Genomic DNA, 16,503 nt, shown 5'->3' on the forward strand with positions numbered 1-16,503 from the left:
CTCACAGAATGGTTACTAGGTTCCTATGTCTACAGGGTGTGAGCAGGCCAAGTTCAAGGCATCCCATCCCAGGCTGCTGTTCCGCTGGAGTGCACTTCAGTGATCTCTGTTGAATGGGAAGCTTGAATTCTGCTCTTGGAAACAAGGGCTCTGGCTGGTCTCTGCCGGGATTGTAAGGAAATTTTTCCATAGGTAAATCAAATTGCTTGGAAGAGAATAAGCTCCATTCCTTTCATTTCCGAAACCATTTGTCACATCCATATTGCGAGTTAGGAGACTTCTGAGTGTTGGGAGTTCCCACTATGGCGCAATGGAAACAAATCCAACTAGTATCTGTGAGGACGCAGTTTTAATCTCTGGCCTTGCTCAATGGGTTAAGGATACAGCATTGCCATGAGCTGTGGTGTGAGTCGCAGACGCAGCTTGGATCCTGAGTTGCTGTGGCTGTGGTGTAGGCCAGCAGCTGTAGCTCCGATTAGATCCCTAGCCTGGGAACTTCTACATGCCAGGGGTGTGGCCCTAAAAAGCAAAAACAAACAAACAAAAAAAAACACTTCTGAGTGTTATTTGGGTATTTTATTTAAGCACTTCAGTTTCGTGTTGCTTATAAACCAAACTAAAATCATAGGTTTGTTTGTTTCTTTCTTTTTATGGCTGCACCCAGGGCATATGGAAGTTCCCAGGCTATGGGTCGAATCAAAGCTGCAGCTACCGGCCTACACCGCAGGCACATTAACACTGGATCCAAGCCACATCTGTGACCTGCACCATAGCTTGCAGCAATGCCAGATCCTTAAGCCACTGAGCAAGGCCATCTCGCTCATGGATGCTAGTTGGGTTCTTAACCCCCTGAGCCACAACGAGAACTCCAACCTGCACTTTCTATTGAGGGTCGACACCTGCCCCCTTCTCCCACTCTCCCCCGAGGAGATGGGCCTAATGTCAGCTGTCCCCTGACTGCAAATTGCAAAACCGAACTAACGCCAGAGGCTATGAGTGTATGAGGTGGCTTTTCTGTCTCTGCCATCTCTCAGCAGGTGGCCTGACATACATATCGCATTCTGGTTTATGTTTATTCAATAATACAATTGTTGTCTTTCTCTTCTTTGTAGAGAGATTTTCTGGGCTGTGAAGAGATCTTGATTTTAATCACATTTCCCCAACAAACGCCAACTGGTTAGCGGTGTTCAAATGCAAACTCTTTAAAACTCAGAGGTGAGATCCTTAACCCACTGAGCAAGGCCAGGGATCAAACCCACAACCTCATGGTTCCTAGTGGGATTCTTTTCCACTGAGCCATGACAGGAACCCTGGCAAAGGACTTTTTTTAAGGACTGAACTGTGTCCCCCTAAACTTATTTGTTGAAGCCCTCAACCCCGATACCTCAGATTATGAGTGTACATGGAGATAGAGTCTTAAAGACATAAGGAAGGCAAAATAAGGCCATTAGAGTGGACCTCACTCCAATATGAATGGCGTCCTTCCAAGAAGAGGAGATTAGGCCACAGACGCACAGAGGGAAGAGCTCTGAATGCACAGCAAGAAGACGGCCGTCTACAAGCCAAGGAGAGAGGCCTCAATACAAACCATTGCTGTCAACAGCTTCATCTCAGGTTTCTAGACTCCAGAATAGTGAGAAAAGAAATTCCTGTTGGTCAAGCCCCCAGTCTGCTGTACTTTTTTATGACAGCCCTTGTAAACTAACATAGACGTGTACAAATCTTTTACAGAAAAGAATACCATTGTTAAAAGTCCTCAAAGCTGCAACGGAAAATCCTCACGAGAGAGATGACTTTTGAGTTTGGCTCTGAAAAACGAAGGGGACTGTTGGCACCCAGTGAGCTCACCCAGTGAGCTTGCATTATTTGGAGTTTCTCTGCTTATTTTGAAAAAAAAAAGCACTTGCCATTTTGCCAAAAAAAAAAAAAATGAGTAAATCTGAAACACCAAGCTTAAGGCTATAATTTAGTATCGATGAAATAAACACAAGCAAGAAATTCATTTAAACCTCATTCAAACAGCAATGTGTGCCAGAGACCATGTGGAAGCTGCCTGGATTGCTTTGATAGGATTTTGTGGTGAGCTAATCTTAGGGCAACAGATGACCAATTAGGCCATTGAATCTATTGGCTGGAATCCATGTTGCTGAGTGTTTGTACGATGGTCAGCCCCGGGGCCTGCAGCTGCCTCGCGGGATGGATGTGGTGCACAGCCACGTGGCACATCCCAGCTGCCTCCTAGTGTGACCTGGAGAGCTGCAGAGGTGGGAAAACCAAAACCCACGCTCTGCTTCCTAGATGTCTTTGCAGCTAGGGCTGTAGACGTGAACGAGCTTACACCAGACGACGCGAGCCCGCCTCTCCTGCACACCACTCGCCTGCCCTGGAGAGGCTGACTCTCTCTACCTCAGGTTCCTGAGCCTATAAAACACAGGCAACAGCATCCACCCAACAGGGTTGCTGGGAGAACTGAGCGGAGTCACACAAACTGCTTGGGATGGCACATGGTATCAGTAAGCGCTAGCTTTATGCTCATCTTGGCTGTGGTGGTTACTTTGAAGGTGGATGTGCGGTGCAGGCCATCTCGATGCTATGTAGCCATCCTCCTCTGCCAAGTACTGCCCTGGGGTTTTCTACAGCCTGGGTCTGGCATCCATCATCAGCTTCCTGTGTGTCCCGAGGCCGCTGGTCGTGGATCAAGGCTGTGCAAGTGTGCCTTTAAGTCCTGCTTCAGCCTCCCATTCCCTGGTGGGCCAATTCTGCCAGGTGCCTTTTATTTATTTATTTATTTATTTATTTATTTATTTATTTATTTAGGTCTTCCTAGGGCTGCATGTGTGGCATACGGAGGCTCCCAGGCTAAGGGTCGAAGCAGAGCTACAGCTGCCAGCCTGCGCCACAGCCACAGTAACATGGAATCCGAGCCACTTCTGTAACCTACACCATAGCCCACTGCAATGTTGGATCCTTAACCCACTGAGCGAGGCCAGGGATTGACCCCACATCCTAATGGAGACGAGTCAGATTCATCACCGCTGAGCCGCAATGGGAACTTTTACAACATGCTCTTGAGACTCGGGACAGAGGCCCAGCCTGGAGCGCTCTCTTCCAGGCCCTGCAGTAATTTTGTTAGGGCTTAATTACGTTTTTAGAAATCCTTTTTTTTTTAATTGCAAAAATCTGTTTTTATTTTTGGGCATCTCGTTTTTTTCAGAGGTTGACAACAAAAGTGTGTCCTGAATTCAGTTCATGGATTTTTTTTCCCTTTTTAAAATAATTAATTAATTAGTTTTTTTAAATTACTCAAATGATTTGATCACATCTGTAGTTGTATAATGATCATAACAATCTGATTTCACAGGATTTCCATCCCACAGCCCAAGCACATCCCCCCACCCCCCAAACAGTCTCCTCTGGAGACCATAAGTTTTTCAGTGTCTGTGAGTCAGCATCTGTTCTGCAGAGAAGTTCCGTCTGTCCTTTCTTCAGATTCCACATGTCAGTGAAAGCATTTGATGTTGGTGTCTCACTGTATGGTGACTTCACTTAGCATGATAGATTCTAGATCCATCCATGTTGCTAAACGAAATCCCTTTCTTGAGTTCCTGTTGTGGCTCAGTGGTAACAAACCTGAGCAGTACCCATGAGGACACAGGTTTGATCCTCTCTTAGAGGGTTAAGGATCTGGTGTTGCTGTGAGCTGTGGTGAAGGTCACAGACACGTGTTGCTGTGGCTGTGATGTAGGCAGGCAACTGCAGCTCCAGTTCGACTCCTAGCTTGGGAACTTCCATTGGTACAGGTGAGGCAAGAGGAGGAGGGGGGAGGGGAAGGAGGCGGGGGAGGAGGGGGAGGGGAGGGGAAGGAGGAGGGGGAGGGGAGGAGGAGGATGTGCCCTCGGGTTCATGAGATGCAAGCAGGACCAGAACGCCACCAGACATCATCTGTGTCTCTCCCAGGCTGCCTAGTGGGTGTCCACCTTTGCTTTGCTCGGCACATCTGCATCTCTCTCTCTCTGTCGCTCTGTCTCTGTCTCTCTCTTCCTCTCTCTCTGCAGACAGGCTCCCTGGGCTCTACAGACGTGTGGTGCCAGACGGCTGCCCCACAGCAGTGGCTTCAGAACCCCGTTCACAGGGCCTCCATTTGCAGACCCGAGGGCACCCTCCCGGATCTCTGTCTCACGTTTAGTTTTCATTCCCAGCCTTGGTCAGCCAACCGTGGCGGGAAAAAAATGGCCATCACACCTCACAAATTTGCTGCACAGAACCAATCCCGTGGACTGAGGAGGAGAAGTCATTTTTAGAGGCAGGAAGAGTAGGCAGAGACATGATGTTGTGTGTATAACAATACCCCAGGGAGCAAGGAAGTGAAATTCCTATAACTCCTAAACTGACTGCAGATAGGAGAATCATGCTTCACATTTTAAAAGTATTATAAGCTTTGCCTGTGAATGTGTATTCACGTATAACAACTTAAGATAACCCACATTAGCTCCATGGCTTTAGTACTTCCCTTATCCAAGCAGGACAGTATGGCTATTCTGGGTATAGTTATCAAAGTAACTAGAAAGCGAACTAATGAGATAAATAAAAACAGAATCCTGGATGTTGCTGGGTATCTAAATCATGCTTGGGATGCAAATTAGACCATTTGGAAGGGGCAGGCATTTATTCAGGCCACCAGGGCACCATTTGAGGAATTATTTATTATTCTGGGGAGTGAGGGCAAATAGGATCCTAGTGACTGAAAAATTTGAGGCTGCTTCCAAAAACTCTAATTTGCGCCAAGGGAGTACAAAGAAGAATCCGGGTAGAATAAACAGCCAGATAAATAACACAAAAGCAGAGTCTTAGCCAAGGGGGAAGCCATATTTGAGAGCTCAGGTCCTGATGGAAAGACTCAGAGTGTTTTGTAGTAAGACGACCACAGCAAACTGACCGACCTGAGCTCTGACATTGGGACGTCAGTATCCAGGGCATAAGCCTTCACTGATACGCCGCTGAGCTTGGGGCTGAGGCCCCAAAATGGCAAATAAGTAGGAGGAGCAGACTCCTGCTCTCACTGGGTTGCTGGCATCCACTTTTCACACAGCCCGTTCTGCTCACCACTTACCTGAGGCAAGTTTCCTCCACTGCCACAAGACGGATTGCCAAAGTATTTTTTTAAGGTCCTCATGGGTAGTTTCCACGCAAAGAAAGTTGTTTTCATTTTCAGAATTAGTATTTCAATGATTTAAAATCTAAATTATTTCTTACGCTTTTAAGAAGTCACAGTTTTTAAAGCGTATAATTCTCGCTATGTACCTAGGCAATTTTAGCACTCACCTTAAAGATAGATTTTTATTTATTATTTTTTTTATTTCTTTGCTTTTTAGGGCCGCACCTGCAGCATATGGAAGTTCCCAGGCTAGGGGTCGAATTGGAGCTACAGCTGCCAGCCTCCGCCACAGCCACAGCAACTCGGGATCTGAGCCGTGTCTGTGACATACACCACAGCTCATGGCAATGCCAGATCCTTAACCCACTGAGCAAGGCCAGGGATTGAACCCGCATGCTCATGGATACTAGTCAGATTCGTTTCTGCTGCACCACAACAGGAACTCCAAAGATGGATTTTTAAAGTGAGTGGATTCCCTTAAGTATTTCCAGCTATATTTATACTTTTAGGAGTTCCCATTGTGGCTCAGTAGGTGAAGAGCCCGATTAATATCCATGAGAATGCAGGTTTGATCCCTGGCCTCCCTCAGTGGTTAAAGTTCTGGCATTGCTGCAGGCAGATTTGGCTCAGATCCTGTGTTGCTGTGGCTGTGGCATCAACCTGCAGCTGCAGCTCCCATTTGACCCCTAGCCTGGGAACTTCCATATGCCACAAGTGTGGCCTGAGGAGAAAAGAAAAGAGAAAAGAGAAAAGAAAAGAAGAGGAAAAGAAAAGAAATTAGGATATATTTGTTGGCACCTAAAAGTATCACAGGTCCTAGCCACTCTGCACGCTGCTTAATGGATAAATCAGCCCTATTAATGACCACACTTTCCTTAAATTATGGCATCAAGAACTGTAGTAATTATACAGGGGACTGCAACCTAGGTCAGGATTGTGAGATGAGTTGGTCAGGCTGAAACTTCTGGTTGTTCTGATACCTCTCAAGTATCTAAGAAGATAATTCCCTAAGAGTATGGAATAACATCTGGAAATTCCCAGGCTAGGAGTCTGATGGGGCTTGCAGCTACATGGCCAGCAATGCAGGATCCAAGCCATGTCTGGGACCTACACCACAGCTCATGGCAATGCCCAGATCCTTAACCCACTGAGAGAGGCCAGGGATTGAAGCCACATGCTCATGGATACTAGTCGGGTTCGTTGCTGCTACGGCACAATGGGAACTCCCAGATATATCTGACTTTTAATTTCTTTTAAAAATCATAAGAAAAATATTATTATAACAATAATGAATATATAATATCAAATCAATCTTGGGTTATAATTTTTTGTTTGTTTGGTTTTTTTGCCTTTTCTAGGGCTGCTTTCCGCGGCATATGGAGGTTCCCAGGCTAGGGGTCTAATTGGAGCTGTAGACACTGGCCTATGCTAAAGCCACAGCAACTCGGGATCTGAGCTGAGTCTGCAACCTACACCACAGCTCACAGCAACGCCAGATCCTTAACCCACTGAGCGAGGCCAGGGGTAGAACCTACAACCTCCTGGTTCCTAGTCAGGTTCATTAACCACTGTACACGATGGGAACTCCGGGTTATACTCATTTTTATTCTCATGAATTAAATACAATTTTTTTTGTTTTTTTTTTTTGTTTTTGAACCGCCCCCATGGCATGTGGATGTTCCCAGACTAGGGGAATCAGAGCTGCAGCAGCCATAGCAACGCAGGATCTGAGCCGCCTCTGTGACCTACACCCGAGCTCATGGCAACACCGGATCCTTAACCCATTGAACAAGGCCAGGGATCGAACCTGGGTTCTCACAGATGCTAGTCAGATTCGTTTCCACCGGGCCACTACAGGAACCCCCCCTAAAATACATTCTTAATGTTTTTTTCCCACAAAGGCAGAAGTGGCCAGGGCCTCCGAAAGTCACAAAGGACCCTGGTCACTCAGCACACATCCTGGGTGTGAGCCCTATCGGACTCTCATTCTTAAATCAACCTAAACAATTCTGACACCCCACCTAGACAAGGCCCCTCTTGACAATGTATTGTACATTTCTTTGGCTCTTCAGATATTTACTATCTGAATGCGGAGAATTCTGCATTTTTTTCATTGGTTTGTTTTTACTATCCCTGAAGGCATTCAACCCTTACATAGTTAAAATACCATCTAATTGATAAAAATTTGGAAAGTCAATTTATAAAGGAAGCTTTTCAAAGGGAAGCTATGCACAGAAAAATAGCGTTAGTTGTCAGAGACATGAACATTGAAACCACAATGAGACGGGATTTCATGCCCTGTACGGGCGTATGATGGGCATGTTAAATGACAACGCCTGGTGCTGGTGAGGGTGGGGACAACCGGGAGGGACTCCTATGGGAGCGTCGCCCTGTGGGGGTGCGGCCACTTGAGAAGAAAGTGTCGACAGGTTCATAGTGACTGTGACCCAACAAGTCCACTCCTGGCTACTTATCCCAGAGAAATGAAAATATATGTCCACAAACAGAGTGAGAGAAGGCGCTAAGCAGCTTCATTCGTAATAGCCCCAAATGGGCAACAACCTAAAATACTCATCCATAGAAAACCGATAACCAAGGTGTGATATGTTCACGTAATGGAAACCGCTTAGGAAAAAGAAAAGAATGAATTCTGATACACACAACAGCCTGAATTAACCAAAAAAAATTACGCTGTGCAGATGGGCAACAGGCCTATGAAAAGATGGTCAACGTTGCTAATTATTAGAGAAATGCAAATTAAAACTACCATGAGGTATCACCTCGCCCTGATTATGTTGCCAGAATTCAGCCTCTGAAACAAACCGAAACGCAGAGACAGAGTTTTGGGTAAAGGAGAAAAAAATAGCTTTATTGCTTTGCCAAGCAAAGGAGGGTCACAGCAGGCTAATGCTTTAAAGACTGCCCCCCCCAAAGAATTGCGAGGAATTTTGTAGTAAAGAGGAGAAAAACATGTTTGCAGATAGGAATCAGGATTGGGACAAGCATGCATTCCTCTTCCTTCAAAGCTGGAGTCAGGAGATCATGATCCCGCTGGTGGTCTCTGGGTTATTGCCGGGAAAAATGGTACTTGCGCAAAGGGCATACTGATCAGAGATTAGAACAATCTAGAAAGGTTCCTGAAAACATCACGTACTAATAATCCTTCAGCCACAGGCAATGATGCTAGGGGTGCCTAATCTTTAGCTTGTGGGTGATTGTGTTCAGGGTGTAACTAAGTCAGGGAGAAGGACAAGGAAGGACTCTAAGCTGTTCAAAGCATTCATTTCAAAAAGAAGCGTAAAGGACTATAACTGTTCTCTCAGGGGAGTGAGGCGCCTGTATCAATCAGAATGGCCATCATTTAAAAGTCTACACATAACAAATGCTGGAGAGGGTGTAGAGAAAAGGAACCCTCCTGCACTCTTAGTGGGAATGTAAGTTGGTACATACACTATGGAAAACAGGACTGGATGTTCTTCAAAAAGCTAAACCTGGGAGTTCCCGTTGTGGCTCAGTGGTTAACGAATCCAACTAGGAACCATGAGGTTGCGGGTTCGATCCCTGCCCTCGCTCAGTGGGTTAAGGATCCGGCGTTGCCATTAGTTGTGGTGTAGGTCAAAGACGAGGCTGGGATCCCGAGTTGCTGTGGCTGTGGTGTAGGCCAGCGGCTACAGCTCCAATTCAACCCCTAGCCTGGGAACCTCCATATGCCATGGGTGTGGCCCTAGAAAATACACAAAAAACCCCACAAAACCTAAAACTGGAGTTGCTGTATGAACCAGCAATCCCACTCACGGGCATACATCCAGACAAAACTATAAATCAAAAAAGATACACGCACCCCAGTGTTCATAACACCATTATTCACAATAGCCAAGACCTGGAAACAACCTAAGTGTCCATCAACAGATGAATGGGTAAAGAAAATGCGGTACATAAATACAATGGAATATTACTCAGCCATAAAAAATAATGCCACAATGCCAATTGCAGCTACATGGATGGACCTAGAGATTATCATACTAGGTGAAGTCAGAAAGGGAAAGACAAATGCCATGTGATATCATCTAATGTGAAATCTAAAATAGGACACAAATGAACTTATGCATGAAACATAAACATACTCACAGACATAGAGGACAGATTTGTGGTTGCCAAGGGGGACGGGGATAGGAGAAGGATGGATTGGGGTTTGGGACCAGCAGATGCCAAGTATATATAGAACAGATACATAACCAGGTCCTACTGCATAGCACAGGGAACTATATTCAATAAACCATAATCAAAAAGAAAAAATTTTAATAAATAAAAACATTATGTTGAGTGAACGAGTATTACACAAGAGTACACAATGTATATTTTAGTGATTTTTTTAAAGTTCTAGAGCAGGCTAATCTAATATATGGTGAATAAAATTAGAACAGTGATTGCCTTTGTGGCAGAGAGAGGGATTTACCAGGAATGGATTTGAAGGAAATTTAGGAGCGATAGAGGTTTGGTTTCACATATTTGTCAAAACTCAAAACTCATCCAACATTACACTTAGGGTTTGTGCATTTCACTTATTAAAAAACAAAATTCAACAGAATAAACTGTAAAGATCTTATTGGCTTTCTTCAATGACTCATGAGTCAGACAGCATCCAATCTATGGAACGGAGCTCTGAGGAGCTGCACAAAATGAAACATATTTATAGGCAGAAAGGAGTGAACAAGAAAGTTGTACTAGTCAAAAAAACCAAAAAGGTTGGAGTTCCCATCTTGTCACAGCAGAAACGAATCCGACTAGGAACCATGAGGTTGCAGGTTCTATCCCTGGCCTGGCTCAGCGGGTTAAGGATCCGGTGTGGTATGGGTTGCAGATGTGGCTCAGAGCTGGTGTGGTGAAGGGTGGCAGCTGTAGCTCCAATTAGACCCCTAGCCTGGGAACCTCCATATGCCACGGGTGTGGGCCTAAAAAGCAAAAAAAAAGCAAAAAAAAAAGGTTATTGCAAGGTCACTTCCTTTTAGGGATGGACAGGGTCTAACATGCAAGTTACTTAACTAGCGCTGATCAGGTGATTCCTGATTGACTGGTTTAAGATGTCATTTCTGGGAGATTCGGAAATTGTACTTGTTTCAGTTTAGTGACAAGAGGTTTAGCATAAGTGACTCCTTTTGGGGCCTGCTGTCTTGATTTTAACACACTGTATGTAAATTTTACCTAAAAACAAAAAGAACCATAAACAAATATTGAACTACAGGTAATCATGTGTGTGTTGAAGTCTTTAAGAAAACACCGTCTTCCGCTTACACGGCAATAGCAAAACAAACAAACAAAAAGTTGACAGACAGAATTAGACATTTCTCCAAAGAAAATATACAGATGGCGAATAAGAACCCGAAAAAAAGTTGCGTCACTTTTCATTAGAGAACTAGAAATCAAAATCACAATAGAATGTCACTTCACACCTACTGGGATAAATATTATAAAAAAGACAATAATAACAAGTGTCTGCAAGGATGTGGAAAAATTAGAAACCTCATGTATTGCTGGTGGGAACATAACATGCTACCGTCACCGTGGAAAAACCTGCTTCAAGACGCTAAACATAGAGTTGTCATATATGACTCAGCAATTCCACTCCTAAGGCACATACCCAGGGGAACTGGAAACATGTGTCCACAAAAAACGTGTGCATGAATGTTCAGAGACGCCTTACACATAACAGCCCCCAAATGGAAAAAACACAAATTTCTGTCAACTGATAAATGGACAAGTAAGAGGTGGTACATCCACATGACAGCATAGCAGTCAGTGAGAAAACACTCACTTTGTGCCACAGAGATTATCACAGAACACGGACCAGAGTTCCCTGCACTCTACAGCAGGTCCCCACTGGCCAGTCATTCCACATACCTCAGTGTGTTTTTAAATAAAGTTTACTTGTTAGGGTTGGGATTGGAATAAGGTTATGTCCAGCAATTTTTCATAGATTATTTTTTAAACATTTTAAAATTGAAGTACTGTTGGTTTACAATGTTGTGTTAATAGGTTCTTTAATATGAGTTTTTCCTTCAGAAGTGGGCACGCCTTTGTCTCATGTGTGTCTGAAGAGCTTCAGATTGAGGGTAAGGGCTTGCCTCTATCGGCCACTTACTGAGCTCCCACCTGGTGGCAGATGAAATAAATTAATGGGATCCACGTTTCTCAGCAACAGTATTTTCCATCATCTATCCATTTTATGAAATCATGACAAAGCCTAATACAATATTTAAATAACTGCGCAACGATGCCCAACCCAACCATTTAGTGCAAGTTGTGGGCACCACTGCCAACCCAGCTCACGGAGCTCTCCAACACGCAGCTCGGCCGCAGTCAGGGTGCAAACAGTAGCCATTACAAGGCACAAGTCCCCAGCACTAAATTGGTTCTACCGCCGGGACTGCTTCCTATATAGGCCACCTTCCTCCTTAACTCCTTCTTCGGAGTCAACAAAGCAGGAAACACTTTCATCCCACTTCATAGCACTTCTTTCTTGAGAGGCCTCAACTACCTGACACCTGGTCCCAGGTTAAGAACACAGTAGGGAGTCTGTCCTACATATAATTTTGGGATAGGACACCTCCTCCCTCTCTCCTCAACCACTACCCCATTTCCAATACAGTTGCTGGAAATTTCCTTTTCTGCCCAAGTTTGCATTCTCTATACTGTTTCTAGAACCTGGAAGTAACATTATATTATGTCCCACTTAATTCACTTTATTGTGCTTTTTTTGCCATGAATGCAATTAGCCAGTTCCACCAGGGCCTTCATTATCCCAGAGACAGGTGACCAAAATGGGGCGGTCAGCTCTCCTCTGGGGACTTCTGAACAATCCCTCAGCCTGCACCACAATAACCTATCTGGTTACTCTGTGTGACCTCTGGGACTTAAGAGTCCTCACTCTAGAGACACTTGCTGCTTTCTTTGATACCCCTGGTTCACTTCCTGGCTCCAAGTACCCACTTTCCCACAGACTCAGAAAGAAATACATATTTATGGTATATATAGACAGGAGCTTAATAAAAAAAAAATTTGAAAATCCATCTAGAGCTACAGAGAAATGCACATACATAGTCTATAAACAGGCATCTACACAAGAGAGGAAACAGAACTACAGTTTGCCTTTTTAAAATATAAATCTGATCATACATCCTCATTCCAGTTTGAAGGCCTTCTAATGGTCCCCCATTTCTGCAAGGACACTGCAAGACCCCGAGATGCCAGGCCCCTTGCTCTCCATGTCCAGCCATCCCAGCCTTCTCTCCACCCCTTCTCCTGCTCCCTCATCCTTACAAACACCATCTCCTTGGCCTTGATGCTTCCCACTCTCCAACTTTCTTTTTTAGGGCGGCACCTGCAGCATATGGAAGTCCCCAGGCTAGAGGTCAAGCCAGAGTCTACACCACAGCCACAGCAACGTAGGATCTGAGCCACACCTGTGACCTACACCACAGCTCGTGGCAACACTGGATCCTTGACTCACTGAGAGAAGCCAGGGATTGAACTCAAATGCTCATGGATCCTAGTCAGGTTCTTAACCCCAGGAGACATGACGGGAATTCACCACCACCAGCACCACCAGCACCAAACTTACCCAGTTGTGTACTGACCTTGCAGCTCTTCACTTGTTTTACCTCCACTGGAACTCCCCCACCCACCCAAGTTCAAATCCTCCAACATACGCGGGTACAACACATCATCTTCTCTGGCGTGTTGGTCACCACACTTGCAATTTTACTTCCGCATGATTTTATCTTTTTTTGTTTGTTTGTTTTCTTCTTTCTAGGGCCGCTTCCCGCGGCATATGGAGGTTCCCAGGCTAGGGGTCGAATTGGAGCTGTAGCCACCGGCCTACGCCACAGCCACAGCAACACCAGATCCGAGCTGCATCTGCAACCTACACCACAGCTCACGGCAACGCCGGATCCTTAACCCACTGAGCAAGGGCAGGGATAGAACCCGAAACGTCATGGTTCCTTCGGATTCGTTAACCACTGCGCCACGACGGGAACCCCTACTCTTGCGTGATTTTTAAAAAACAAAACAAACAACCAAAAAAAAAACTGTCTGAGAGTTTCCACTGTAGCACAGTTGATTGCTGATCCGTTTGTTTCTGTGGAGGTGCCAGTTCAATCCCCGGCCCAGTGCAGTGAGTTAAGGATCCAGTGTTGCTACAGCTGTGGTGTAGACTGCAGCTGAGGCTCAGAAGCAATCCCTGGCCCGAGAACTTCCGCACGCCCCGGGTGCATCCAAGAAAGAAAAAACAACTGACTCCCCAGTGAGTCTGGGAGCCAGAGAGCGCAGGGACCCTCCCGCTTGCTGTCCAGGCCGGTGCTTGGCACATGACAGACCCTGGGACATTTTGAATGTCCAGAAGAATGAACAAACATGTGACAGCAACTTGAAGAATGATATACGCTCGATACATGTTAACGTCCTTCTTTCTAGCCTCCAGCATATATTTGCTTTTAGTTTCTCTTTGTTGCAGTGTATAGTTTGATCAACAAAAGAAATTAAAACTATAGTAAAGTCTTACCCCAACAACTGAAAACAGCATAATATCTGTGTACTATTTACACAGCCTGGAGGAGCCACAAATGCCTAAGAAATTGCCCTCCAAATTAGGAAAATCTTAATTTTCTAGACAGACAAGTGAAAAGATGATTATTTTCTGAAGATGCCTTGCAATCAGCTGTTGTCTTACAAGTGTTTGTAGTTGCTGGCCAGGTCAGTCTTCTGTGAGTCCCTAAAAACCCACTGCTGCTCCTGAAAGGCAATCCAAGGCCATATGGAAATGAAGCCACTTCATAATTGCTAAATGGTTGGTATGGACTGGTCCTAGTTCATTTGAAGATTTTTATTTCTACATCATTATCGTTACATAATTTGTGAGTCACTAAATCTGGGTGAGCTGGTGGAAAACCTCTGGACTTGGAATCAGAAAGCCGGGTCCAAATCCACTTTACAAGATTAGTGTGAAGATTAAATGAGTAATAAGAATGACAGAAACGACTCATCTGTTGAACGAGTACTTCATATTGCATGTGGAGCCAGATGTGTTACATATATTAGGTTAATTGAGTCTCAAAAAAGCACTGTGAAATACGCATTATTATAGCCAGTTTCCAAATGAGGAAATTGAGGCTCTGGGAAGCTGAAAAACTGGCCCAATATTCCACACCCTTCCAAGCTGCAGGGCTAGGATGCATGCAAAAGACCTCGAGCTAAGATGCATAGAAGCTGGAACTTACCCCCCAGAATAAGGTGTCTAATTATAAAGTGTCTCTGAAATGACAAATTTTGTTAGTATTACCACATATTCCTCCTATGTGCCTCATTTTGCATGTGAGGACCCAAGCTCTGAGACGGACACGTCCAAGTGTAAGAATCGGGATGGAAAGGCAATTACACAACGCAGAGCAGATAACAGCGGAAATGTAACTTCCTCAAAGAAGTTTTGCCTGAATCTCCAGGCAGCTGAACTCCCCCTGACACATTCTCACAGCATCCTGACCTTGCTAGAACATACCACATTCGTTAGTGTTGTAGATATTCTTTTTGGGGTTTTTTTTTTTTGGCCGCACTCAGCACATACAGAAGTTCCTGGGCCAGGGATCCAACCCTGGACGTAGCTGCAACCTGCCCCACGGCCTCAGCAATGCCGGAACTTCAACTATCTGTTTCTTCTTGTACTCTCAGGTCCAGGAGGCAGGGACTCATCTGGTCTCAACAGTCACCATGTATGCAAGTTGCTTTTCTTGCCTTCCTCATTTATGCTCTCCCGGTTTCTGTATCAGTAATGCTGGTGTGGACCGCGCTGACCCACACCGCAGGATGTCACAAGGCTTCTCTGTTTAGAAAACTTGCAATGGTCAGTTTTTCAAATCACCCAAATATTCCAAAGAAAAGGGTGTGACTTTTGCCCCGTGACAACAGAGGCATGGGTGGGGTGGGGTGGGCTGTAGCAGCAAGGTCATGACAAAGGCAGAAAAGAGCCCAGACATCTGCTTTTCCACCTCCCTGTCTGTGGCTCTAGGGTCTCCCGGTAGCCTGATATTTATTCACAAATTTTTTCTTTATGTATAATTGTAGGATTTAAACCTGATTCAGGTGGGAAAATTACTAAGTAACTGGTATACATACACGAAGTCTTTAAACTGTCACCTTCTTCAATTAACTATACATTAAATTTTGTTTTTGCCTCTGGTGTGCAGTGGCTTGATGTGGGATCTCAGTTCCCAGACCAGTTGAACCTGGGCCTGCAGCAGTGAAAGCACTGAGTCTTAACCACTAGACCACCAGGAAACTCCCACATTTAACTCTTTAACTGCTTAAGAATAGACAGATCTGGAGTTCCCTTGTGGCACATTGGGTTAAGGGTCTTCAGTGTCACTGTAGTAGCTTGGGTTGCTGTGGCTCCAGTTTGATCCCTGGCCCAGGAACTTCCACATGACGGAAAAAAATAAATAAAAAGGGTAGACGGATCTGTGCAAGTTACATATAAATTTCAAAACAATCCATTTTTATTTACTGCTTTTTGGTGGTACAATCTAAGCAAAAAATTCTAAGGGTTTTGGTGTCACTTGCTTATTCAACATTCACTGGATGCCTCCTAAGTGCCGAGCATGGTGCCATGAGCTTCAGTGAATGCAGCAAACAAGACAAACCCCATCTCTGCTTTCATGGAGTTAATAATCCAGGAGGTGAGGCCAACGTGGAGCAATACAACACTAACGAATGTGGTATGTTCTAGCAAGGTCAGGATGCTGTGAGAATGTGTCATGGGGGAGTTCAGCTGCCTGGAGATTCAGGCAAAACTTCTTTGAGGAAGTTACATTTCCGGCTGTTATCTGCTCTGCGTTGTGTAATTAATTGCCTTTCCATCCCGATTCTTACACTTGGACGTGTCTGTCTCAGAGCTTGGGTCCTCACATGCAAAATGAGGATAATACCCACTTGCCAGTGCTGTGGGAGGGAGGGAGAGCACAGGCGAAGCACCTCTCCCATCAGGCGCAGAAGAAGCCCTAAGTGCATGGTGCTTGTTATAATTACATATCAGTGAAGGCATCACGGGAAAACTACAGAAAAGTTTGGCCAACGGCTAAAGATAAATGTGCAGAGGGGAAACTTGGCAATGGCTCCAAATTCAAGGGACAGTCACAACCCCCACACGTGTATGAAGGCTTTAGGTCCTTGGTTAGAGATGTCAGAGACCCAGTCCTTTGAGGCTCTGCTACATACCGTTTTTGTGAGAAACTGATGAAGACATTTTTGGGAATGATCTCTGTCTAGATGCCCAGATTCGATTTTTTTCAGGCAAAAGG

This window comes from Phacochoerus africanus, chromosome 10 (assembly GCF_016906955.1).
Source record: "Phacochoerus africanus isolate WHEZ1 chromosome 10, ROS_Pafr_v1, whole genome shotgun sequence".
NCBI classification, from domain to species: Eukaryota; Metazoa; Chordata; class Mammalia; order Artiodactyla; family Suidae; genus Phacochoerus; species Phacochoerus africanus.